General features: G+C 36.8%; 1 pseudogene; it reads right to left on the bottom strand.

Annotated features, from left to right (window-relative positions):
* Window positions 1–246: 246 nt before the first annotated feature.
* On the bottom strand, window positions 247–26,093 carry LOC110560612 (large ribosomal subunit protein uL6-like; annotated as a pseudogene).
* Window positions 26,094–26,543: the final 450 nt, after the last annotated feature.

Raw genomic sequence — 26,543 nt, 5'->3', positions numbered from 1 at the left:
ACTTATTGTTCTTGTACAGGACCTGGGTAGTATGTTGCAAGGATCCACATGTACCTTTACAACCATTTGCATCTCTAGTTCTAGGGAATCTGGTGCCCTGTTTTGGCCTCTGTAGGTAGTTCTTGAGGAGGGCCTGGATATGTTTCCTAGCATTCTTTTTCAATATAAGCCTTTTATTGTTCCCAAAGACACCCAAATCATACTTACAGTTCAGGCTTTTGTTTCTGGAGGTGGGTAACCTAGGTCTCACTCATCAGCCTGCTGCATTGTTCCCTTCTCAGACACGTAGACTCCATCCAAAAGCTTTCTGATAGCCTTGATTTAACGGTTGTGGCTCGCTGAATCAGAGCCACAGAATTTGAAACAAATTCAATACCATTTCCTTCAAGGATTAATTCATCTCTCTGGGCTTGAGAGACAGAATAGGCAACACCCGTCCTCATCCGCACCGCACCTTGCAGATGCATTTTTCACCCAAGGTGTTTCAGATTTTAATCAGAGGCCTATTCTCCTGAATAATGACATTGATGGGGAAGGCAGCATACACAGACCTCACCTTGTAATGGAAGCCCAGGGTAACACCCATGTTCTGAACATGACTGTCGACGGTTCTGACAGCGGCCAGTTCCTTTCGGTTACCCTACCGTTTGTCAACCCAGGGCCTCCTTTTTTTTTTTTTTCCCCCAAGAAGACTCAACTCTACATTGATGTGATTGAAGTCCCTCCACATAGTCCCCTGGTAGGGGGAGGCCTTCATAATGACTGTGCACTCTTCAGAGTGATCTCGACATTTTCTGGGATGTCGACAGTCTGTTTGCTGAGAATGGTCTTCACTTACACAATAGATAGGGTAAAGAATGTTCTTCCATACATGGTACCTTCAACCACTTGTACCTCTAGTTCTTGGGAATCTGGTGCCCATTTGGCCTCCATAGGCACCAGGCACTCAATAGAGTCCACAATAGAATAAGTGTAGAAACAGAATGGCTACTAAATATAATCAAGCAATAAAAACTTAAACAAAACATTAAGTTTGATACAAGGATGAAAATTTAGTAAATAAATTTTAACTTGAATAAAAATAAAATGAAATAATTTAAGGTACTTACACCGTGCAAGTAAAACACCCAAAAAATAAAACACCCCCCGAAAAGTAAATAAATTTTGAATAAAAGAAAACCTTTATCTCATATCTCCCTTACTTTAGAGTTTTCATTAATAAAGCTGCTATATCATGATCCGTTTGCCTGTACACATTGTTTGCTGTTTATTTCTTACAACTTTCAATACTTGTTCTTGATCTGTACATTTTATGTTTTATCTGCAATAACCGGAGTGGCTGTTCTCCTTCTTGTTTGGCATTCTGCATGCCTCCTATATTTGGATGAACAATTTTCCCCCATATTTCTATGATTTTACTGATTGTGTTTTCTATGCCTTTGGCTTGCATTTCACTATCTATACCCATGACTCATAAATTTGGTTTTGTAATAAGTTTGGTATTAGTTACTTTTTCCTTATTGCTGTGACAAAATACTTGATGAAGTGATACAGGGGAACTTGTCCCCTTCTTGAAATCTTAGTCTCATTTATAAAACAGTTTAAGAGTACTCTCAAACAGAAGCTCAAAAGCCATTTTATTAGAGTTTAAAAGAAAATGCAAATACAAGGCATGCTGCAAAAATCAGCAACAAACTGAAGGAGGATGGATAAGAGAAGGAAAAGAGTTGTGTCACTTACGGTGGCACAGAGATCAGACATGACAGACTAATAGTCACATGGTGGGACAGGATGCTTTAGAAAAAAGGCAAGGAAGCTAAAATACTGGGGGAAACAGAAATTGTTGAGAAAAGCATGCTTAAAAAAGAGATAGAAAGAAGAAAATGAGATTTTTTTTGTTTGTTTTTAATTCAGAAAATTAGACATACTTAAGACTCTGAATGGATGCAACCTTACAAGCACACAGGGTGGTCCCACCCTCCTTCCTGGATCACCTTTGTAGATCCACAAAGTTGTGTTTTTATGGTGCTTCTAAGTCTTGTAAAGTTGGCAATGAAGAGGAACCATGCTGGTGTCTACAGATCTCAAGTTTTTGTTCATGGTTTCTGTTATTGTCTCAGTGTCCTAATCCATCTACCTTGTTTTTAAGTCCTAATATTCTGTCCATGCGTGCAACAGTGTTTCTGGGGAGAGGTGGACGAATAACCACCCATCCCAGATAGGGGACCAATGACTGACAAACCTAAGGACACCACCAAAGTCCAACTTGGTGAATCAACATAGCATACTAGGGTTACTTACAAGTGTATGGATGAGGGGTTTCTTTCTTTCTTTCTTTCTTTCTTTCTTTCTTTCTTTCTTTCTTTCTTTCTTTCTTTCTTTCTTTCTTTTTCTTCTCAATGCAGTTTATTCAGGTACCTTGAACAATCTTCTGACCCTGGGGAAAGCCAGCCCACAGCTTAAAATAGCCTCTAGGTAGCCAACCCCAGCATGCCTCATGGGCAATGAAGATAGGTCCACATACACGGAAGCAAGCCAGATCCTCAGCCTTAGCCAAATATGGAGTTGTTTGTGACAGAGAGCACTCACGGATGAGGGCTTTCTTAAAGGAGCAGAAATGACTCAAATGTGGCTGCATTACTAGAAGCTCACTCACCTCAGCATGAGTGACAGCTCATGGAAGTTGCTAACTCAGACCTCTTTATACAACCTGCTCAGTTGGTTGGAGAGTGTCTGTTTCAGGTAGCTCAGTTGGGCTGAGCCTCTTCCAGGAAGCGTGCATGGCTGGTCTCTGTTTATTCCAGTAAACTTGGCTCATCCCTGTCTCTTCCAGGAAGCTTGGCTGTTCTCTGTGATATATAAGTTTGGGTATAAAGGTGCTGAGTAAATTTGGTCAGTTTCCATGGAACTAGCTTTTGAGTTGTTTACTTCCTGAGTTTTGATCAGCTTCCCTACCGGACAGGATGTTTTATCCTAGAGAAAATTGTTTCACAACATTCCACTACTTGACACATTCTCTTGGTGAAGCTTTCGATAGATTTAAAAAACTTTATTCATCTCACTTTCATAATTTAAAGTTAATTTAAAAAGTATTTCTATTTTCCTATTTATTTCTGTTTTCATAGTCTGAATTGACTTTATTATTTATTCCAGTTGTTTATTTGTGTTCTTTTAAATTCAGTGGATGTCTATGTCTTCTTTGATTGTGTTCAACATAATTATTCTTTTGAATTCTTTCATGTAATTCACTCTTACTGTAGTCCATTAGTATGGAAATGATAAATGTTTTTTGAGGAGTTGTGTTTCATGTTGTCTTGATTTTTGTATTTCTTCTTATTTTGTACTGGGCCTAGCACAACTGGGACAAAACCTGGCTATTTAAAAAAAAATTAGCCATATTTTGTTTTCAGCGAAGTCCTTTATAATGTTTAAGTGGAACTAGACTGCAATAGGTTGAGGTGTTCTCTGTCTGGATGAAGGCTATAGTTCAGTAGCTAAACCTTGCGCTCATGTGCTGAGGGTACCATGAGTGATATCTACTACCACTCTGATAGTATTTTGTTAATGCAGAAGCAACATTAACTCATGGATAAGCCTATTATAAAAATGTAGTGATAACCATTTAAAACACTTGCCTCTTTAACTCTGAAAACTTTTAGAGTCTAAAGGAACAAGGATGGGATGGTATATGTATGTACTAAGGTGTTGTTTACTGACCTGGGTACAAATGGAAAGAGAATGAACTGAGAAGGATTAGGAATTTATATAATGAGCATCAGAGACAAAAGGAGAAAGGGGAAATAAACAGAGCAGGGAAATTAGGATATTGTTATGGGCAGACATCAAGATTGCCAATGATATAGAAAATTATCATTATGAAGATATAAAGGGGTTATGAGGATAGTGGGAAGGAGAAATGAGGTAGAAATAATAGGGGGAAATTATAGGTTATTGGTAATTGAAATAGTAGAGCCCACAATAGAATAAGTGTAGAAACAGAATGGCTACTAAATATAATCAAGCAATAAAAACTTAAACAAAACATTAAGTTTGATACAAGGATGAAAATTTAGTAAATAAATTTTAACTTGAATAAAAATAAAATGAAATAATTTATAATATCACTCATTATCCCTCCCCTCTGAGTTGTCTTACATATTTAACTCTGCTGGTATGAGAGCTAGTTACCTGTTTCTCATTTAAACCTGTTTGATTAGACTTGTTAATGTACAGCATCTCAGTGGAGTTCAAACTGGTTACTTGCAGGGTCAAAGTTATGCCTAGGGTCAGTAGTTTCCCAGCCAACAGCATGATGTGTTTCTTCAGATACTTTTTCAGATACTTCAGATACTGGTCATTGCCTGCCTTCCAGTATAGCCCCACTTTGCCCACACTGGTTTCAACATCAGGGGTTCTGATGCAGTTTGCCTCCTCTGGTATTTATCTATGCCACTTTATATTCTTTTACAAGTGTTCAGGAGACCTATTCATTAAGACACTCTGTCTTGACTTGAGTAAGATTGTTTCATTGCATTTCAGTTCAGGCAGTCTCTTCTAGGTTTTTGACACGGTCTGTGGTTCTTAGGGTCTGATCTCTTAGTGTGCATGTATGTGTGTGGTGTGTGCATATGTGGTGTGTGTGTGTGTGTGGGTGTGTGTGTGTGTGAAATGCAAGGAGACTTTTGGATTTTGGAGAAAGTGTTGGACAATTTTTTTCTCTTGCTGGGATAAGTTGGACTGCAGAGCTTCTCCAGGATTGGTCTCTCCTTTTTCAATATAGAGTGTAAGATGCTGCCAGGGAAGCTGGGTGATTTCCCAGCAGCCCCATTTTTGTCTCTTAAAATTTTGTTTCATCTCTTAGCTTCTTTAGATTTTTTTTTCTTTTGTTTGCAGGCCCTTAGTAGAGGTCGAGGGAACTATCCTCACTCTCCTCCTGTATTTAGTGCTTCAGGCTAGAGTCTGTTTTCTTTATAAATCTGGCATCCAATGGTTCAGTATTTTATGTGGTCTCTCCCAGCCTTTTGTTTACCGTGATTCTCTCTTGCCTTGCCACGTTCCTCAGTTGTGTTTGAAGTTATGGATCAATGTTTCCTTTACATTCTTGAAGTCATAGACAAGCAATATTTATTCCTACTCTAACATCTGCCCTGACTCAAGCATAACCTTTTTACAAAATTTTTATGACTCTATGTGATCAAGAATAAAAAAAGTAAAAAAAAATCAAATATAGTAGCGTAATGTTATTTTTCCCAACTCTCAACATGTGTATATGTGGATAACTTTTTCTTGGCTTTATCTTAAAGCATGTAGTGATATGTTAGTTGGGATTAACTTTGGCTAGCATGGATTATATTTTTATTCTTTCATTTTTATCTATCTGTTTATCTATCTATCTATCTATCTATCTATCTATCTATCATCTATCTATCTATCTATCTATTTTTTGTAGCCTTGTTTATCTTGAAACTAGCTCTATAGGCCAGGCTGGCCTCAAATTTGGAGATTCACTTGCCTCTGCCTCACCTGCAGGGAATAAAGGCAATTGCTACCATCGCTGAGTTCTAGTTCTATTCTTATAACAATACCCAAAGGATATTTTGTTACAACAGATTATATTTCAATTAAGCAAAATTTCATGTAATTGTCTTGTATATTTTATGTTAAGTCTCTAGTAAATAAGTGTCTTAATTGCTATAGTGATGCTTTCATTACTAATTACATGTATTGGACTATTTTAAGTTGCAATGCTTTTGCCTTACTTATTTTTTTATAAATATAGAAGAAGCTACTCATCATTAAATCATGCTAGTCATTGCATTTCAGTATCATTTTTATGCTGCAAAATTGCTTTCTCTGTTATCATCTGGAACAAAATTATAGTATTTAAAAATGTAAGTGTGCATTAGTTATTTTTGTGTTCCTAACTATTTTTATAGGTACATAATATGTTGATTTAAGGATTTGGATTTTGTTTTTATGTTTTATTTCCATTTCCATCAAAATATATTATAAATTTGTCTTTTTAAGAGCGGTTACTACTGTAAGCAAATTATTTTTGCTGAGCGTTAATTTTGAGAACTTTCAAGTTCATTATTAACAAAAAATGTATGCAGCTAAACAAATAAATATTACATATGTCAGTCGGAAATACCAGCAAAATGACATCCAATATACTTCATGAGATAGATGTATAAATGTACTCAGCTTTCTCATCAGTCTCCTTTATATTTTTAGACAGTCTTTATGTGAATACAATGACTTCAATAGCAAACATTTTAAATGATGCTTGAAATATCAGTCACTTGACTTTGAAGTCACACACAATTAAATCCAACCCATCTTCTCTCAGTTAATAACAGCAATCTCACCAAGTCTAGTGCCTAATTAATACCAGCTATTTGTCACAAAGAGGTGACACATGTATATCAGAAGGCTGGAAGTATTGTTTGGTGCTGAAGTGTAGCCAGCTAGCCCTGCTGTATAGAATGTGTCTTACGTATGATTGGCTTTAAAGATTTCAAAGACCTTGAGTTTAGTGTGTTCAAGCTGGGATGCGACAGCGCATAGAAGGTGTTGCTGATGTGATGGGTCCCTTTAGGCTGCTAAGTAGGAAGGTAGGTAGATAAAAAAAAATGCAGCCTTTGCCGAAAGACTCAGAATGGATAATTCACTTATGTGATGGGCAGAATTAAGAATAAATTCCCTAAGGTAATTTGCTTAACCTGCAGCTTCTAAGCCACGTGACAGAACACACATAGATAAATTGTCTTCCATGTGTTGGAAGGCATTCCTGCCTCAAAAACATTGTTTACCTATATTGTTGCATATATGCAATTAAAAATATATCCATCAAAGATACGTTTCTTAAATTTATTGCCTATATGTAGTAAAAGATTGATTTAAATTAAATAATAATTGCAAGTCATCAAATTAGCTGAAGTAAATGTGCATAGGATGTAACTTCACAAGTCTATTAACACAGAGGTATAAGACAGTGGAAATTTACTGAGAAAGCCATAGCCCTGGCCACATACATTAATATATAGAGGTAAAATTGCACTGTATACCAAAGTACAAAAAACATTAAAAAAAAAAAAAAGCTGATTTTTTTGTAACCTTCTTTCCTAACATTGCACCAATTTTCTGCAAGAGAAAAACGAACCAGTCAAAATATCATATAATAAAAGAGTCCTTTTCTTTTTCTTTTTTCAATACAGTAGACTTCTGCCTACCCCACCAAGCAAGCAGGCAAGCAAAAAACACCAAAAAAACCCCAAAAAACAAAATACAAAACAAACAAAAAACCAAAAAAACAAATGAACACCCCAAAATGGAGAGAAATTGCTCCACTAAAATTTTAGTGTTGTTGCCCTGAAAGTCCTCTCACTACTTAGGTTGTCACTGGCTAGAATTCTAGAGAGTTGATTATCCTGTCTTTCCAGGATGTTTCACTGGGAGTTACTAGTTAGACAGTAATTTGTATTCATCCTCACATTTTATGGACATCAATGGTGGAAAGGACCTGATGTGGTTAGAAAAGAGAAATAAGTTTTTGGGTTATAAAAGGGACAAAAAATTCTGCCTCTTACAGTGGAGGAATGGCCCCCAAATAGCTCCCTTTTACAAGGCAGGCTGGTTGAAATTAGAAAATGGCAGTATATACCATGCCACCCCCCAAAGCAGTTAGAGATCTTCAGGCTCTCTCAGGTTACTAAGAATTCCATGTCCTGGTGCTTATTGGTTTTGCCCATACGAAACTTCACAAGTGTTTTCTCATATGTGAATACAAGTGGAAAATGTAAAATAAGCTGGAGTCTCTTTAGATGCATGATGTTAAATGGATAGTTGATCCATTTTGATTCTCCTTGTTTGGAGTATTTCTCCTTCATCAACCATTACATTTTTCAGGCACTTGCTCTAGTAAAACTCTCAAAAGTGAGTCAGGCCGAAGAAAACAAAAGCAACGTTTGTGATATGTTGATGACTCCACTACATCCAAGCTACAAAGCAGTTCCCCAAGGAACAAGGACAAACGTTCTCCATGACTTCATCAAGGGATTCTTGCAGGGGCTTCTATCAGTCACCTGCCTCACTCCCAACAACCTTGCAGACACCAGCTCAGCTAGAATGTCACCACAAGTCTGCCGCATTCAGAATTGTATTTTGAAGTCAGATTGGCTCTGGGAATCCAACTTGGAGTAGGTTTACACTGGGTATGGAGTTTGGGGCCTTCGAGAGGCTCCCACAGGCAGTTGGAGGAGATAGAGGCAAAGAAGGCAGGTGACAGGAGAGGGAGAAAGGTTAAATGATTCCTCTCTGGAGGACTTCATTTTGTTTGTAAATTTGCATTATTGACCCCCTCTGTTCCATCTTTACTTGAACATAAAAAATCCATTTAGGGTTAAGTATGAATAATAAAAAAAAATACATTGAGCATTTACTGTTGTTCAGCTCCTAAAAGTATCAGAGAAGGTGAAAAGAGAGAATCCATTAAGCATCTTGCTGCTGCTGAAGGCTCCCATGTCCCAGGGGAAGCATTTTAGTACATCTACCCTTAAGTTGCCACTAACATGTAATGATTTACAGCTTTTAGGGAAGACTCTTAGGTAATACATTCCAAGACTTTTAGATGCCCATGCTTTCAAAAAGAAATTAATAAGATGAAAGAGGTGAGGTTATAATTTGATTTTTAAACCAGGGTTGGGAACTGGGTCTGATATCTAGTGATACCCACTGACGTTTCTTAATGGGAGCTCAGAACAATACCATTCTGTGAGAATGGAGGAAGAGATCAACTATTTTTTTTTTTTAACAGACTTTTGTTTCTTATTAAATCAGCAAACTAACAGGATGCACTCCGGAGTCCTTCTGAAGGCACTTCTATGTTTCAGCTTTTTTATGTTGTGTTTATCTTCTGCGGTGGTTGGTATCCCAGGCAAGCACGCAGAACTGCAACAGTATGACTGTTTGCAGGACCCAGCTTGGGACTCCTGAATTTTCTGAACTACGGTTTTTCTGAACTGTAAAGTGATTCCCATGACTCATTCACGGATTGTTTTGAACTTAATACCTTGCCGGTTCCTTTAGATCATTATTGTTTACAGAATATTTTTCAGAAAGTGTTTGAATATGCAGTGTTTGTTGACTGACTTCATGAGTCACTGTGGGGTTTACAAATGTACATCATTTCATTCTTTCAGCCCCCGAATAAGCAAAATGCATTTATGACTATTGACTGATTTTTTTTTTTTATTGCTGAGTTTTGTACAAAGGTGGTCATCCCAGTTATTTCACTGTAAGTGAACATCTTCCTATTTTGTACACTAAGAAGAATGTGTACTTTTGGTTTTAGTAGACAGGAAACTAATGTGTAGCAGTGAGCACAGCTAGAAGCTTTGAATGGGCACTGGAACTTTTTCTGCCGTAATCAAAATTTTCTTGCTGGATGCCTTCATCTCACATCGTATTTACAAAAACGGGATTTGACAGTGTGGAGCTTTATTAGAGGGCTTGTTTGCTTTGTCTTCTTGAATGCCTTTTACAGTTTTACCATTCAAGAAAGTATAAATAAAGGATAAAGTTCAAAGAAAGTATGCATAAAAGATGGCTTGAAAAGTCAGCTAATTTTATTGTTTAGTAGGTTGAGAAAATATAAATGTTCTTAAAGACCCAACTTTTGATATCTTGAATTTATTGACTGAAGGCTGACAACCTTAGACTATACACTATGAAGGCATATGATTAACAGCTTACGAATTCAGAAACGTTGATAGAGTGCTGGAATCTAAATATGTAAAGGGGATAGGCTATGACCTTTCCTTCTTTGGTAAAGCAAATAAATTTGTAGGAGCTAGTCTTAGACAAGGAAGTGCCAACATATCAAAGAGTTCAACCCAGATCTGGTTGTAGAAATAGCTTGAGACTAAGGATAGTGCAGACGTAGCAAACAGGAAGCAAGGCGAAAAATACAGCAGAACTTTTGAATCAGAGTGGTAGGTCAAAGTCAGGCTCACCATAGAGCAAGGCCAGGTTGCTAAAACAGTGTCAGGATCCCTGGATGTAAGAGTCAAGAGGGCGTCCAGCAGCATAATGATTTAAGCCCAGGACAAGGTAGATGGATATAGGTAGATCACCAACAGGGAGGTGACCCAGAGGTTTCTCACATCCGGATGCCCCCTGCTGTCACATATTCCTCTAGACACTGACACTCAGATTAACCCCTGCCTGCCCAATGGGACTGTTTCCTGCAGAGTTCTAATACTTAACTTTAAAACAAAGTTGGATGACATCAAAGGCAACCTCCTTATGTATGTCAAAAGTCCCGTTTTTGTTTTCGTCTTTTTTTTTTTTTTAACTGACGAAACATTAAGGAACATAGTCTTCCATGTCAGGAAATTTATTTTTAGGAAAAATTACAAACTCCAAATAACTCAAAGTTCTCTTAAGATATGTAGCATGTGACTATAAGCACAGGCCCACGTGCTTGCATAATTAAGTTAAAAACAGGATTGTTTTCAAAAACTCTGATGGCCGCACATGGCTTCTGATTTAAGTTGTAACAGCATATGGACTTTACTTAATTTATGTTACTGTAACGGTGCCAGCAGGTTTTTTTTTTTTTTTTTTTAAATAAAGGAAATGAAAACAAGTTTTTCTTTGAACTATGTAGTGGCCTGTGGACCTAGTTTAACTATAAGCCCCTTTAACCACAGATGCTTCCCTCCCCCGCACCTGGAGACAAAAATCACTTCAGGGTTTGATTATACAGGATGTAAATGCTTGTGTCACGTTGTTCCATTATGTTGTTTTCATTTGGACACATACTGTACTTTTTACATTTAATTTACCTATTATATACCTTTTTACAAACAATCCAGGTCCTCTCTCTCTCTCTCTCTTTATGTTGTGAAACAAATAGGAGGTATTAAAAACATTCTTCCTCTAGGAAACTTCTAAGATTTATTTTTTTTTTTTGCATACTTCTTTCAGCTTTTAATAGAGCGATCCTCACCAGCTCTTCTTATAATGAAATGGTCTAGCCCCAATTCAATAAGTAATCCAAATTACTTCCTAAGTAGTTAATGGAAGCGTCTTTCTGGGTTTGAGGACTTAGCCACATAATAAGTTAAAGCAATAGAATAATAAAGTGATAATGCCACTTTACAAGATTGCGAACCTATAAAACAAGCAAGGAATCCGTGCTACGCCTACTAAATTTGTCTCCATTTCTCTAATAAAAAAAAAAAAAAGGCTTTCATTCGAAATAAAAGTGAAGGGTACTTTTGTTAAATTCTAGGAGATTAAAAATATAATTTTTTTCTCTTGATATTTCCTTTATCTGATTGCATTGCATTCTTGGGAATCACTACTGTATGCTTATTTTTAAAATTAAAATGCTGTTACAACTACAGTGTTTTTGCATTGTATGAATATTTTATTGCGTGATGAAAAAGAATGATTGTAAAAGCCTTAAAATGCTCAATTTTTCATTTAAATATTTTACAAGAAAAACCCTACTGAGATACATCTTCTTTTCATGGGTGCCCTGGTGGGTCTCACAGAAGGGAGATGCAATGTATATAGTTCTACAAAACAGGACATTTAAATTTCATAAAACTAGCAGAGACGGCTGGCTCTCTCTCCTAAGCGGAACAAGCACATGCTCCTTGGTTGTTACATCTCCACCCAAGGTTCTGCTTCTCCCATGCAGACACACAAAAAATGGCTGTTCAGAAACCCAAAGGTATTAGGTCAGAATGAATGATAATGTCCCACGGATTTTGTTTGTGTGCACAGGAGGGGCTGACTTATAATTCTGCACCTTTACATGCAGATACTTTATAAAGCAGAAACAAATTCATATCCGTGATGCGCTGGCCACCTGGCTCTTCTATCAGCAACTTCATGGACATCGTTTCCCTACACATTCCAAATAAATTAAAAAGCTTGCATGGAAAGAGCACACAATTATGTTCAAATCCTGTCTACAAGTCACCACTATCCATGGAAAATTTCATACTTCTTGAGTTTAGCAACAATTTTTTAATTGTATTACATTATATTTTATATGTATAAAACACACGTAGCTTTGGAGAGTAGTATTAATTTCTGATCTAACATGAACTCCTACTTAAAATAAATCAATATTTTCCAAATGAAGAGTGAATTTTCTGAAAATGTAAAAAAATATATGCTATTTGTACTTAGGAGTAAAATAGTCAGAATTTACATGATTTTATAAAAGTGGATCTAGGAGAAAAGAAGTTTAAAAAAATATACACTCTTATTTAGACAAAATACAAAATTAAAAGTAGTGTCTTTTGTTTTACCTTGTGTAAGTGTTCTCCTTCCTTAGGGGATATTAATAAAATGTTTTAGTGTGCGTGTCTTTTGAGAATACTACCAATTATTTAGTGTACGAATTTGAATAGGGTAGCATAAAGAAATGGAAAAGTTTGTTAGCATTTATATTTGTTTTTTGTTGAAATCATGTTTTAAGTGTTTGAAAATACTAAACTTTTATTATTTGTGCTAACGTAGAACTCCAGAGATTCAGCTGACCCAGGTGTTTCAGTGAAAACAGAAGTCAAAATATTTATTAGCGTGACCTCTCCAGATAAACCATTGTAGTTCCAGGAGCTGAGGTGGTGTTGATATTTAGAGTCAAGTGTTCATCACATAAGAGAATTTAAGTTGAAATTAATTCTGCACCTACTGTTTTCCAACTTCCTCAGTCATTTAAATGGGAAGGCACAGCTTAGAATAAATATTTATGGTCACTTTCCCGTGTCTTGGGATGGAACCTCAAGTCATGGCTTAAGAAAAACATCTAAATTAGTCCAAAGATTTTGCACATAACTTGCAAGATATTTTTTTCAGAAATTTGCCTACTAAGTCTGGGTTATGACAGAGAAGAGTAAAGTTTATATAGATTTATGAAACATTTACAAGTATCATGGGATTAGCCAAACATTTACTGTATAAAATTTAAGTGCTTTCTGATAGCCACCATTGACTATTGAGGAATCTGTGATTTAAACACAATGAAAGCAATAGCTGTAGCTGTTGCCTTGTCTTACAGATGATATCCTTTAGTCTGTGGTACAAAATGTTATTAGACTTGGTGTGGAGGCCCGGGTCTTTAAATCCAGGCACACAGGAGGGAAGTAGATGGATCTCTGTGAATTGAAGGCTAGCCTGGTCTACATAGTGAGTTCCAGGAAAGCCAGAGATACATCATGAGACTGTCTCAAAATGCCAAAAAAAAAAAAAAAGAGGTGGTGGGGAGTGGAGAGGAGAGGGAGAGGGAAAAAAGGGGAAGGAGAGAAGAGAGAAGAGAGAGAGAGAAAGAGAGAGGAGAGATATCCTTTTGAGGGGTAATACCACAATTATCCTTAGCTTTGGTTAAAATAATGTTTTATCAAACATTCTGACTTGATTGTGAATACCCCTTAAAACAGGAGCCAATGAAGTTGATCTTAGAGTACAATGGTAAATCACTCCCAACCCCCATTGTTGACACATTTTCTGTTTTATCTACTTTGTTCTGTAATCTCTTGTGGAAATGAGATGGACGTGAACTGGGTTAACAGAAATGTAGTAAACATTTTCATTGTTGAGGAAAATACCATTACAGAACTCAAACAAATATATTAAGTCCATTTAAAATTTTCTGGTGCTAATAATAAATCATGTGCTTAAGTTTGAATATATGTACATTTTTATATGTTTTATATATATGTGTGTGTTTGTGTGTGTTTGTGATGTGATGTGCCAGGAATGTGGATATATACACTTGAGTAAGTAAATATAAATATACAGGGAGATCTGAAAAATCCAACCAGGAAAATTGGTTAGTATTCAGAACAGTAAGACATGATTCTGCTAAAGCTTTATGAGAAATAAGCCTCCCATCATACCAGCTTAGCATTCAGGAATACCATGGGGAAAATGATCATTAAGTTGTTGTTTTTTACCTGCACGTTGGTGCATCACCTGCAGGGGTAAATCTACCTCTGAAGTCAGATGTCCCTGGCTCAGTTCATGGATCACGTTCTTGCTCTTTGCTGACTTTGAGATGAGACATAGCTAGCCCTCTATTTATTCATATGTAAAAAAGTATGTGTCACAGAATTACTGTGAGTATCAAAGGGATTAGTAAATATTTAAGGTTTTTAGGCATGTGCTTGTCGCTTTAAAGAACAGAATCTACCAGTCATTATGTTAGGCTGCTCTCCATACATGCTCAGCATATTAATTGTAGTTTTCCTCCCAAGGAAATCACACTTTTTAGAATGTTTTTCAAAGTATCAACTAAGTCATGCTTTACATGGATTCTACCATTTCTAAAGTACAAATACTTCAAGAAAGTCCTCTCTCGCTGCCTTAATCTTTTCTGTCTTGGTTCTCTCTTATGCCTGTCACGGAAGGTGCTTTTTGTAAATGCAACAGACAGTGTCTAGGCATCATAACTTTTGTTGTGGACAAGTCTGCTGTATCAGGCTTAAACTACACATGGAGAGATTACAGTTCAAAAATACATTTATATCCTTGCTATTAGCCAACCTTTTGTGGTTTGGATAGAGTCTATGATAAAACCTAGTCTTGTTATAATAGGATTTATCTCTTCTCCCATTTGCTGACAGTCGTAGCTTTATAAACTGCAGGATGAGCCATGCCGTCGATGTTTTCCCCTACAGCCCTTTCTTTCTCTGCCTGCATCTCAGCCGTTAAGCTGCAGGAATGTCAGGAAAGATGTGTTGAGGCTAAATTGTAGTAGCTTGGTACAGCTGCACACAATTGTCATTACTAATGCTTGAAAATATATTAATGACCACCAAAACCAGACATCTAGCTGACCGTCATGTGACAAAACTAGGCTTTGTGCGCTATAATTTTAGTGTTCCAAATTCTAATTATGGAATAGCTATTATATTTTAGTAGTTCTTCACACACTATATAGAAATGTTATTATTCAATGATTCGTGGCTTCTAAGTTTAAAAACATTCAGGGAGCTTCTAATATGGCCACATATGATAGCTTATGCCCAAGATACCAACTCCTTTTCTTCTATGTTTTTATTGAAATAAAGATTTTATCTCATATTAAAGATGAAATTATATTTGTCAGCATGCCTTAGAGGTATAATCGGGCCTGGGAAAGCGTCAGTATCCATAATTATTATACGGTTGTGTGGTACCCCATTCTCCTAAAACAACATCTGATTTTAGATGTCTTAATATCTCCCTTAAAGAGCATTTATGAAAAGTATTGTCCCAGAATCTTGCAAGCAGCCTAGAATTCTCTCACCTGTCAACACAGCCAGAAGCCATTTCATAGATGAGATTTCAGACCCAGCGTGCAGCTTTCTTTAGGTAATAAGCAGGAATACTGAATTATAGTGATCTAATTAGAACAATGGGCCAAATACACTCTCTCCTTTTGTACTTTTAGCAACCAACTGGCCAAGTGTTCCCTCTTGTCACCGTTATCACCTGTGTAAGCTTTTGGGGGTTTCTTTTGCCCTCAAAGATCCCAGAATGCCTTCTTCTAATGGCCTGAAGTTTAAAGAGAAATTTTCTTTCAGGCAATGATATGCACACAAATGCCTTACACTTAAGCATGTGGACTGCTTCAGTACATCTGGAAAGCTGAGATCCTGAACTTCTAAGGAGCTTGTTGATGACACTGTTTCTGGTCTGTGCAGGAATGGAAGTAGCTCCTCATTATGGACAATGAGGAGAGACAGAGTCTCAGTGACACCCAGGCTTCCTCTGGCTTCCGATTCACTGTGTGACTAGTTGAGGGAACAAAAAGGTGATGGGTGCTGTGATAATGCGCTCCCAAAGCGTAGGACTGTCCAGTGGAGTGCTTTTTATAACTTTTTTTTTTAAATAAGGGACAGTATCATGAGCAGGAAAGGTGGTGTGGGTAGGGAGAGCCCCACAAAAATTCATCAGGTCACTACAGAGAGAGAAAAGTGGATCTAAATAAAACCAGAATTTACACAACCCTGCATGGTTTCTCTGACTCTGGATTTGGAAAAGAGATGGTTGGTAGAAGACTGGGATTCTTGGAGATGGCACTGCACCTTGGCAAGACGATACAGTGTAGACAGCACAGGAGGACTTCAGGGTCATACAGATTTGGGTTTCAAGTTTAGTTTCCTTGTTTCTCTTACTTACCGGGGGAATAAACATGGGCAAGTCATTGCACTCAGCACGGCTTATTTATCAGTAGAATTTCTTTTTGCAGGATGCTTTGCGGGGATCAAACAAAATCAGCCAAGAACCGTGACAACTGACTTCAAAACAGACCCAGATCACGTACATTTAATAAATGTTTGTTGAAAAAGTTTTCTTTTCTTTTTTTTAATTTGTTTGCTTTAACAAGTAGCCCTTTTGTCCCCTGGCTAGTTCAGGCTGCCATGGTGATTGCTGCCCCCTCCCCATTTCCACTCTCTCATTCTGAGGTGCTGCTGTTACATTTAAAATGCTTTTTCTCTGGCTGGGTATAGAAGTTCCTTCTCCACGCCACTACCTCCTTTTCTTTGCTCTTTTTCAACATTCTGTTCAGCATGTCCAGAACCTCAGGGTCCTTCCATGCTGGGGACCTCCAGTTGGCAGGTGGCTGCCCCTGTCATCCTTCTTCTCGTGGCTGGGGAGGAAGAGCGGGCGTGTGTTTATGTGGTGAGCTGAATAACAGATTGAATAGCAGCTTCATTTTATTCAAGTTCTGCTCCTCACCTGTGAGTAGACACACAGGTTTTTATTCTTCTGTTGTTCCCTGGCAACGTGTCAGTGGGGTAGCAAAATACCATGGCAGGCTACCTACTTGTAATGCAAATGAAGTTGTTGAGTATGTGTTGTTTGGTCCTTTATTTATTTATTTTTTTGTGTGTGGATTGTTAATCCATAGCACAGCTTCAGAAACAAACCTGGGCTTTCTGGTGTGTGAGAGAGTTTTCAGGGCATAAATTGATTGACTCCTACTGTCCCTTTTGAAGACTTTATGGAAGTGGATCAGATTGATCATTTTAATTTGGGCCAGTGTAGGTTATATATCTAGGCTCTGGGATTCTTAAAAAGCAATTTATCTCACACAAAATACATGTTTTGGAGTATTAAGAGGAAGCATGGATAGGAAGACTGATATATAGGTTCCGGCCTCTCTTTTAGATGTTTTTGTTCAAACATTTCCTAACCACTATTGTATGCCTGATGATGCTGTTCCTGCTGTATGAAAACAAACGCAGGCTTTCGTCCTCTGGAAACAGAAGATCTCCGAAGAAGCGCTACAGCATGCTTTGTGGCGAGGTGCTTTGGGGCGAGGGTGGTGGTTAGGGAATCTTCCTGGTGAAAAAGACAATGTGAATTAATAATGGGAAGCAATAAGACAAGCCCAGGAGGAAGAACTCTGGGACATCATCAAGCTCCCTGTGCTTTATACAAGTTGTGCGTTTGAGCCCCTCCAGCATATTTGACCTCCCCATGGCCTACTATCCCCAAATAAGATACAGGCAAGTACTGGCAAGATGGTTGTGAAGTTTAAGTGCAATGGCAGATAACATGTACTAGTCACTGAATAAACAGTAGTCTTTTACAGCTAGGAGGCATGTTTTATTCTTTTTCTGGAATGCACGAAATAAATGTGACCACATAGAATATGCTCAGCTTTTTTGCACCTCTGGTAGTTTCTGGTTAATTTATTCTGATTTTAATCCCTCACCTTAAGCAGCCTATTGTCTAGGAAACCACCAATCAGCTGACATGGAAGCTATCTCTGGCAGAATGAAGGCTTGAAAACTGTGTTCAAAGCACAGCATGGCCCCTTGGTTTGTATTGCTCATAGCACATACATCAGGAAATAAAAATTGATGTTGGCCTTATCCGTATTTTATTTTCATATCAGTTCGTCATGGCACATTTGTACAATTGACAATTGTACAGCTGCAGAATTGTGAGATTGTGTGTTCAGTCTGGTACGTGGCACTAGCGATCATTTGTGTGTATATGAAAGGTGACTTCTTAAACAGAGCTTGGGTTGACTTACTCTTGGGGTTAGTAATAAGCAGACACCCTGATACCTAGGGCATCAGGAGGTCAATCCACGAACATGGCCAAATAAGCCACCTCTTTGTAGATATTAACTAGTGCCACTTTAAAAGTGCACATTAAAAGCGGAATCCGCACAGAACTCAGGTGTTGGTGAAAATTAATATAGCATAATTTGCCTATGGTCTGTTTGAGCAATTAGCTGGGACCTCCCAGTCGGGGTTAAAACTACCTCAGGCAGAATGGATGTGTGGAACTGGAGTTCTAAGATTTATTTAACTTTTAATTATCTGATGATGCTTTTGTTTACCTGTGGGTTTGTGCACATAAGCGCAGTGCTAGCGGAGGCCAGAAGAGGGTGCTGGGTCTCCTGGAGCTGGAGCTACAAGTGGTTGTGAGCTACACGGTGATGTGGGCGCTGGGTGCTGAACACAGGTCCTCTGCAGAAGCAGTGCTGGTTCTTAACCACCATCTTTCCAGCCCTGAAACTGGAGCTTTGAAACAGGACCATCATAACTCAGTATTATCAGGGAGGGAGTGGGCTACAGCTGGGATACAAAGTTAATAAACTGTAACTAATATTTTAAAAAGAGAATTTATAAAACTTGAATCCCCAGCAAGAAAAGAATAAAATCTGGATGATTAATACAGGGGAAATAAAAAGAGTTGCTTAGATACTGTGCAGTGCTGCTTTTAACGAACAGGACAAGGTGAGAAAACCCCTCTTGTTAATATACATTTAAAATAAGTAAGAGAGGATCGATAATATCGAATATATTGGTAATTAGCCTCTCTGTGAATCGTGTTAATGAAGAGCAAATTTTAAAACCTGTGACTTAAAAAACAATGAGATTTGAGCTCAAAAGCACCCATGTTTACTTGGTTTATATTACTTGTAGCAAATGTATCAGGAACTAAGAATAGATACCGGTTTTACAATTGACAATTTAGAGCTGGAGAATTGTGAGATTGAAACAGCCGGTCTGATGATATATATATCCTTGCAATCTCCCTCATGAGGCTGAGGCAGGAGGATTGCTCTAAGCTAAAACAAGTACAAGCATGCAACACATAATGAATACCAAGTCAGCCAGGGTATGTGTAGGAAGATCCTGCCTCAAAATACAAATTGAAACAACGTGTGTTATTTTTAAAATAGTTGACGTTCAAATTGGACTGAGTAGATTATAGGTAGAAAAAAGAGGACATGAAGTTGGGAAAGGGTGGGAAAGAGTGTGCAGGGTGGATCAATAAGGAGTTAGAGGGAGGAGGTGAGGGTGAGCAGACTTAGAATACGTTGTATGCATTTATGTCTCTCAAAGAATTAACAGAAGTATTTTAAGGTATTTTCATGCTGAGGCAGGGGGATTGCAACAAGTTAGATGCCAGCCTGGGTTATAGCTGCATTTTAAGACAGTCTGACTTACTGTGTGAGATTCTGTCTTAAAGCCAGAAAAACAAAACAAAACAAAACAAAACAAAAAAACAACTCTTTGACTTAATAACGATTAAGTTAAGTTAAATATTTACATTTGATTTATATCTTTAAAAACAGATTAGGTGCTATTGCCAGTGCCCACTTTATTATGCCCTCACTTTTGCATTGACCATAACCCAAGTATACGTATAAACATGCTAAAATCATAGCCAAGTATGGAGCTCTCTGCAGAGCCCTTCAGTTAATAATGCCCATTTGGATTCCTTGCACTTTGTTGGTCTTTCAGAAAGAGAGTCTCACTGTGTAGCATTGGCTGGCCTGGGACTCACAGAGATCCACCTCTCAAGGGCTGGGCTTAAAGGTGTGCATCGTCATGCCCAGGTTACTCAATTTTATGTAAACATTAAAGATAAAGTGTTTACAAGATAAAGATCATATGTTCTTGTTTCATAATCAAGCGGTCAGTTTAAAACCATTCTGAAGCCCAGAAAAGTCAGGCCATAAAATTCTGAGGGGGGTCACTATAGAGTTGTGATGGGAGTGTTGAGAAATGTTTATTGATATAGACTTATAGACAGAGGAGAGCTGAGAATTAATACATGTCTGCTAGTCCCAGTCTAGAATTGTTGCCTCAAACCATAGTAATTGATTACATGAGTTCATTTGTCTAATGGAGACACAGTTGCAAAGAGAGGGTATTCTTTCTTTGATGCATGCCTCAATCTCACATGGGAGATTCTGTTATTACCATAAGGGAGGTCTGAGGACTACCCGGGGCAAATTTGGTTAATTTTAAAATTTAATTTTTACTATTTTTGAGTTGTGGCACTTGTCTTCTAGAAACAATTTAAAATAAAAATGCATTTCTGAACCTAAAATTTTCATTAATTTGTTTTCTTAATTTAATCTCTAAAAACTGACTTTTGAGTTACTGTGTACAGGATCCTTACTCTGAGGTAACTGATTTTGATTTTGCTCTTGTTATTTATTTTTAAAGCCTAGGAACTCCACTAAATACCAGGAGAATATTATTGAAAAAGCATAGCACAATATCATTTTCTGTCTTATTTAGATGATTGTATCTTTGTAAAAGCTTGTATTGCTAAATAATTGTATAAATATCATGTTCCTTTCTCATGTTTCAATGGTGAAAGCATCTTCCAGGGTTTTTTTGCTTTGTTTTGTGTTAAAAGAAGGGAAACTCCACAAGACATAGCTTTTTTTTTTTTTTTTTTTGACAGCTGCTTGAGGAAAAATTGTAATAAACAGCACACGAGTTCCTTATGCAACGTTGAAAGCCAACTGTTCTGTGGAGAATAGAGTGTAGCTGAGGTCTTTTCAAGACCTGGCTTATATAGACCCCAGCCTCTGAAATGCAACTTTTTTCTCCTTATTTTTTTCTTTTTCTTTTTTTGCTGGATGAACAGCCTAATGTTCCATGCACTGTACTAGAAGCAGCATTTTATGCAACATTGAAAGAGTCAATTAATTTGCATAATTTCATGAGTATTACCATGACTTTAAGGTAGGCTAGCTTGCTCGAGAGCCTCATCTGCCCAATATTTTCTTTTTTGCCATTTTGACAAATTAATCATTTTTAAAAACAATTAATTATACTTATGACAAACTGAACCCCATACCCAAGGGTCCTAAATTTTTATAGTAGAAATCTAATATTAATGTGAATAAGGTCAGTGATTTAGTGAGCACCTTAACAGTCAACAATGCCTAAGGCTGAACAAAATTAATATTTTGTTTCCCATCTGGAGACTTCAGTAAAATTAATGAGGAAGGGGCTTTATTGTAATATATAATAGATACAAACTCACTATTTTGAAACTGAGCATTCTGTCTACAGCAGGGCGCAGACACTTTGTATACTCCTCTCCAGAGTGGTTTGACAGAGTGAGCGCCTCTGCATGAAAAGAACTGGGCACCAACCACTTCTAAACACTTGCCCAAATATCAATTTAGCGATAATGTGAGTTTTTTTGAGTATAAAATTCAAACAATAATACTATTAAATATTTTCAAAAGTAACTGAATATTGCATTATTAAATGTTAATTTTATAATGACCTAATATAATAACATACAAATATTATCATGAAAACTTCAGTTTCTAAGAGGAAATTAATCACTACAAAGAATTAAAAAAAAACATACTTGCTTCATTTTTTTTCTTGAAATTTTTGTATTTATGGTAATGCTTAGCGATATGAAGAGGAAAATTCTGTACCACAATAATACTTAAGATTGTGAAAACAAATAAGATAAGTCTAGACTAAGATATCTGCTAACTGGTCCCAGAATCATGCTCACGGCAATCTTTAAACACAAGTTATGCTTTAATGAAGGTAGTGTGGACAGTTGTACATTTATGTGCATTTCCAAGGAGTTACAGAACCATCTCAGAATTATTTGTCTTTATTCTTTATGTAAGCACTAGCATTAATAAAGTTGTTTTCATGCTTGCATTTTTAATTTCCACTAATAACCTAACAAGGTAGTTTCATCTTTGAAAAAACTACTGGCGAGTTAGGCAATGTGGTAAATGCGTATGCATTGGCAGAGCAGCAGGAGTAGTCAGTGCATGTACATTTATTTTGCTTGTATAAAAACTACTGACAAAGAACTCTTGCAGCATCTGGGGCAATTGTTAAGTAGTATTATAACTGAGCCCATTGGTACAACTGTTAACTATCCTGCCTCAAAGTTCATGGTAATGTGTACTGAATTTTTGCTAATAAATACACATTTAAATTTAAAGAGTCAATTATGTAGTAAATTTCTAGAATTTACTCACTACAGCACATTATTTTGCATTGCTTTTGTGAAGTTACACAGTGCTTTTTTTTTTTTTTTTTTTTTTTTTTACAGATCTTATATTTTGTAAGCAATTTTTTTTTCTTCTAAACCTTAAAAAAACAAAGCATTTACATTCGGTGCAAATCTGCATTATTAATTCACTGTAAAATAGATCCAGTTGGAGTACTTGTTTTTGCATTAAATTAAGTCTTTGATGTTCTTTAATGCTTTGATTTAGCTTCTAATTTGTCAGAGCACAAATGCACCAGCAGCTGTTGAAAATATCACTTTTTCAGTACTATTCCTGGCCGACAAAACCCCAACAAGTCATCTTCCTATCTGGATGCACAAAATAGCATTGAAAAAGTAGTCATTGCTTTGAAGTATCACTTCAATTATAGGTTTTAACCTCACAGGTCACAGTTAGATTATTTATACAATGCCAGAGTAATTCTGCCTCAATTTTAGGCTTTCTATGTGTCCAGAATGTTCACCAGCTCCACCAGGGGAAATTTCAACTGGCTGCTATGGTGGCACTGACCTGTATTTGATAGGGTTAGACCGCATTTGGCTGATTCCTGTATATTTTGTGCATTATTTAAGTTTCTAGAACGTATTTAATAGCAAAAGGAAACTACACTAGGATTTTCTTCTTTCAAAGACCACAAGACTAAGATGACTTTTTATCACACGGTAATAATGAGTCCATCAACTATGTGTTACATATGTATGGATGTATATTTAGCCTGTGAGCCAGTAAAACATCTTATTTGAAAACCTCTAATAATTTTGGAATCTTTCATTGTAAATTTAGTCATGTGTCTCTTTCCACTTGGGTTAAATGCCAGCATTGATGCTTGACAGTAAAAATGGACAAATCTACCATGCTGGTTAAATTGTCTAAATTTATTACATTAGACATTTCTTGGCAAATGCATCTGCCAGCAGGAAATTTAAATGCTACTTTTGTATTAAGGCAACTGGCTCTGCCATTTCTTGCTTTTGATAACATTCTGTCTGATATTTGCATTAAAAAGGATGTTATAGAAGAGCATGTTTTTGAAGTACTTGGGCTGATAACAAATGATTAAAAGGAAATGCATGTGATCTTGAAGAGCAAAATGGAAGAAATCATGTGTCTATGGAAGTAGAATATAAACTTTATTTCTTATGATTTTTTGAGACAAGGGTTCATTTTATAGTACAGCATGGCCTAGAACTCTCTCTCTCTCTCTCTCTCTCTCTTTCTCTCTCTCTCTCTCTGTGTCTTCTAGATCAATCTTAGACTCCCAGTGATCTGCCTGAATTTGCCTTCTGAGTACTGGAATTAAAGTCAGAAGCCAGCATATCCAGATTATTTCTTATGATTTGAAGACATAAATTTTCTAGTTATGCAAAAGGAACTCTTACACACTGCTGGTAGGAATGTAAACTAGCCTGTTCTCTATGAAATTCAATATGGAGGATCCTAAAAAAACTAAAAATGAAACTGTCATATAACCCTATTATCCTACCTCTGGATATTTTTCTGAGGAGAACTAAGTGAACATATCACAGAAATATGTACACACCTATGGTTATTGTAGCTCTATTTAAACCTAAACTATGGAACTGCCCTAGATTGCCCAAGCCAGACAAATGATTAAAGAAAACATGGCGAATGTACACAATGAAGGTTGCCTTAAAGTGGAATGAAGGAGTTACGTTGTTTTCAAGGAACTGGATGAAATTGGCTATACCAAACCCGTCTCAGAAAGATGAATAATCATGTTTGTCTCTTTTGTGGATTTTAGATTTTGTGTAGATAAGTGTGATTTTGTATTTATATATGAGTTAAAAATAGAAATAGAACTGCCAGGAAGAACTAGGGGGGACTAATAGGAGGGGGAAAAAAGAGCGCAAGAAGATATAGATACTATGCTTAAAGAATGTTACATACCAGAACAGTACTACGTTCAATGAATTCATACCAAAAAAATTAAAATACTTCTAATCATGGAAAACTTTACTAGTTAACAAACTATTATACAAATTTTTTTGGGCCTGCTAAAATACAAGCTTTTTAATGTTATTCGTTAAAAACAAGAAAATGTATTGATGCTTTTTTCTATCTTCTCTCATTTTTAAACTCAATGGCCATACCGAATTTTGAGTAATTTGTAGTTTTATATAGCTCAGAACTATGGGGTATTTTTTGTAAGTTTCTTTAAATGTAACAATTTAAGACATTATACATAAGACTCTTGTCACTCAGCCTGCTTATTAGTACCCACAGAACTGCAGATAGCATGTTTTTAAGAACCCAAATAACTCACATGTTTGAAGAAGAAAAAGAAACAAAAACAAGCCAAGTCTTTAGTCTCTTCCACTCCCTTATTTTACTTAGAAACAACATATAACGTTCACATTACTTCAAAACTGATGTAGTAAAGTGCACTTGAATAATACATCGCCATCCTGACCAGAAGATGTTTGCTTACCCACATAAAGTAATTCGCTTCTTAGCACAGCTGGGTTCCCTTTTGCTAGTGTTTTATTTTTTATGAAGTAAAGAGAAACATTATTTTTGTAAACCAATGTTTTAATCTAATTGATGACAAGTCAATGGCCTTGAATAGCAATGGCTTCTACAGAACACTTCTCAATTTGCACATTTTAGGGCCTACTAAGCTGGAGAACTGAAGCATGAGGCAAATGAAAAAATATGAAGTTCATAATCTAAGGAGACCTGCATGTGTACAGCCATAAAAGCCACAACTGCCAGCTCAGGTGGAAAAATGTTGAAGTGAGAAATGTATTCAATAAATAGAAAACACAGCATGGAGCTGGAAAGTGTGCTTGAGAAACTGGTTAGGAGATGCAAGTAATGGAAACGGAAGCAGATGGAGCATGAGTGTACATTAAACAGTAGTGTTCATGGCTTGTGACATAAAGAATTCCACCGGGAGTCTAATTCTTAACTATCTTCAAATTCATTCAATTTAAAATATCATGGTCTCGTTATCATCTAATTTTGCAGAAATTTTATTGAAAATGTTATTGTGATGAACTACATCTCATAGTTGAAAATTCTTGCTGATGGAATAGGCTAAAACTTGGAGTTGATAACTTGATATTGTAACTTTGTCAAGTTCGGCTTACTTTGTGCTTGGTACAGTGATTCCAGGACATGAGTTTGTGTCTGTCTCTGCTGTCTAGGATCACACAGGCATCACAGACACAGGAGACTTGTAGGAAGAAGATGCCATGAGTTTCTATGGATTTGAGAGTATCTCCAAGACACTCCAAACCACTCATAGCGTATATAAGAGTTGCCAGGACATGGAATTTTTACTCTTTAAAAATAAAACACTAAAATAAAAATTAAATAAAAAAGCTTAAGAGCCAATGTGAAGTCCTGCAGCCTCAGAATGGCTATTCTAATTATATAGAAGTCCATTTAGATGTATAGACTCTGGCTCTGTTTAATTTTCATGTGGGATTTTTTCTTTTTAAATTTGTAACTTAAATAATAAAGTACGTAAAAATAAAATAAATGAGATACGGTATTGACTAATATTCCCAATTGCGCAGTTTTTGCTATTTTGATAAAATGCATCAGAATTCTCTTCCTGGACAGCTTTGGTGCACCCATCGGCTCTCCGTGGTGGGTGGGGTATATTCTGAGGAGGGCAGCCATCCTCATCTGGCCTCCTCACACTGAAGCCTCGTGCACCGTCAAGTGTAATAGCCCACGATGAGTGCACATCGTTGTGTTTTTTAAGCTCCGTTTCTGAATTTCTTTTTATCCTCATCCGTGTTTTCAAGCAATGAACTACAAAGCATATTTCCCTTTATCTCAGTGGCTAATCGTTTTCCTTACACTTTTCCACACATTCTCAGAATAGCGAGACAGAAAAGTGTACATACACCGAGAACTGTTGTAATTTGAAAGAGCAAAGCCACGTATTTATGTTTATTTGCAGTTTCTCTTTCTTTTATGGTTTTCTTTTCTTTTTACTATTATAATCGAATTACAACATTTTCCCTTCCCTTTACTCCTTCCAAACCCTCCCATAAAATTCCTCACTTCAAAGTCTCCTTCAAAGTCATGGCCTCTTTCATTCTCTGCATGTTGTTGCATGCATACATGTATATTCATATTTATTCCTAAGCATAATCTGCTCAGTCTACACAATTTTACTTGTATGAATGGGCTGACCATATGGTCCAGGACCACCAAGTAGTTTGATCATCTCTGGAGA

Source organism: Meriones unguiculatus, chromosome 6, assembly GCF_030254825.1.
Source record: "Meriones unguiculatus strain TT.TT164.6M chromosome 6, Bangor_MerUng_6.1, whole genome shotgun sequence".
In the NCBI taxonomy this organism is placed as follows: domain Eukaryota; kingdom Metazoa; phylum Chordata; class Mammalia; order Rodentia; family Muridae; genus Meriones; species Meriones unguiculatus.
The sequence above is the reverse complement of the archived record's forward strand: the minus strand, read 5'-3'. Positions and strand labels throughout refer to the sequence as shown.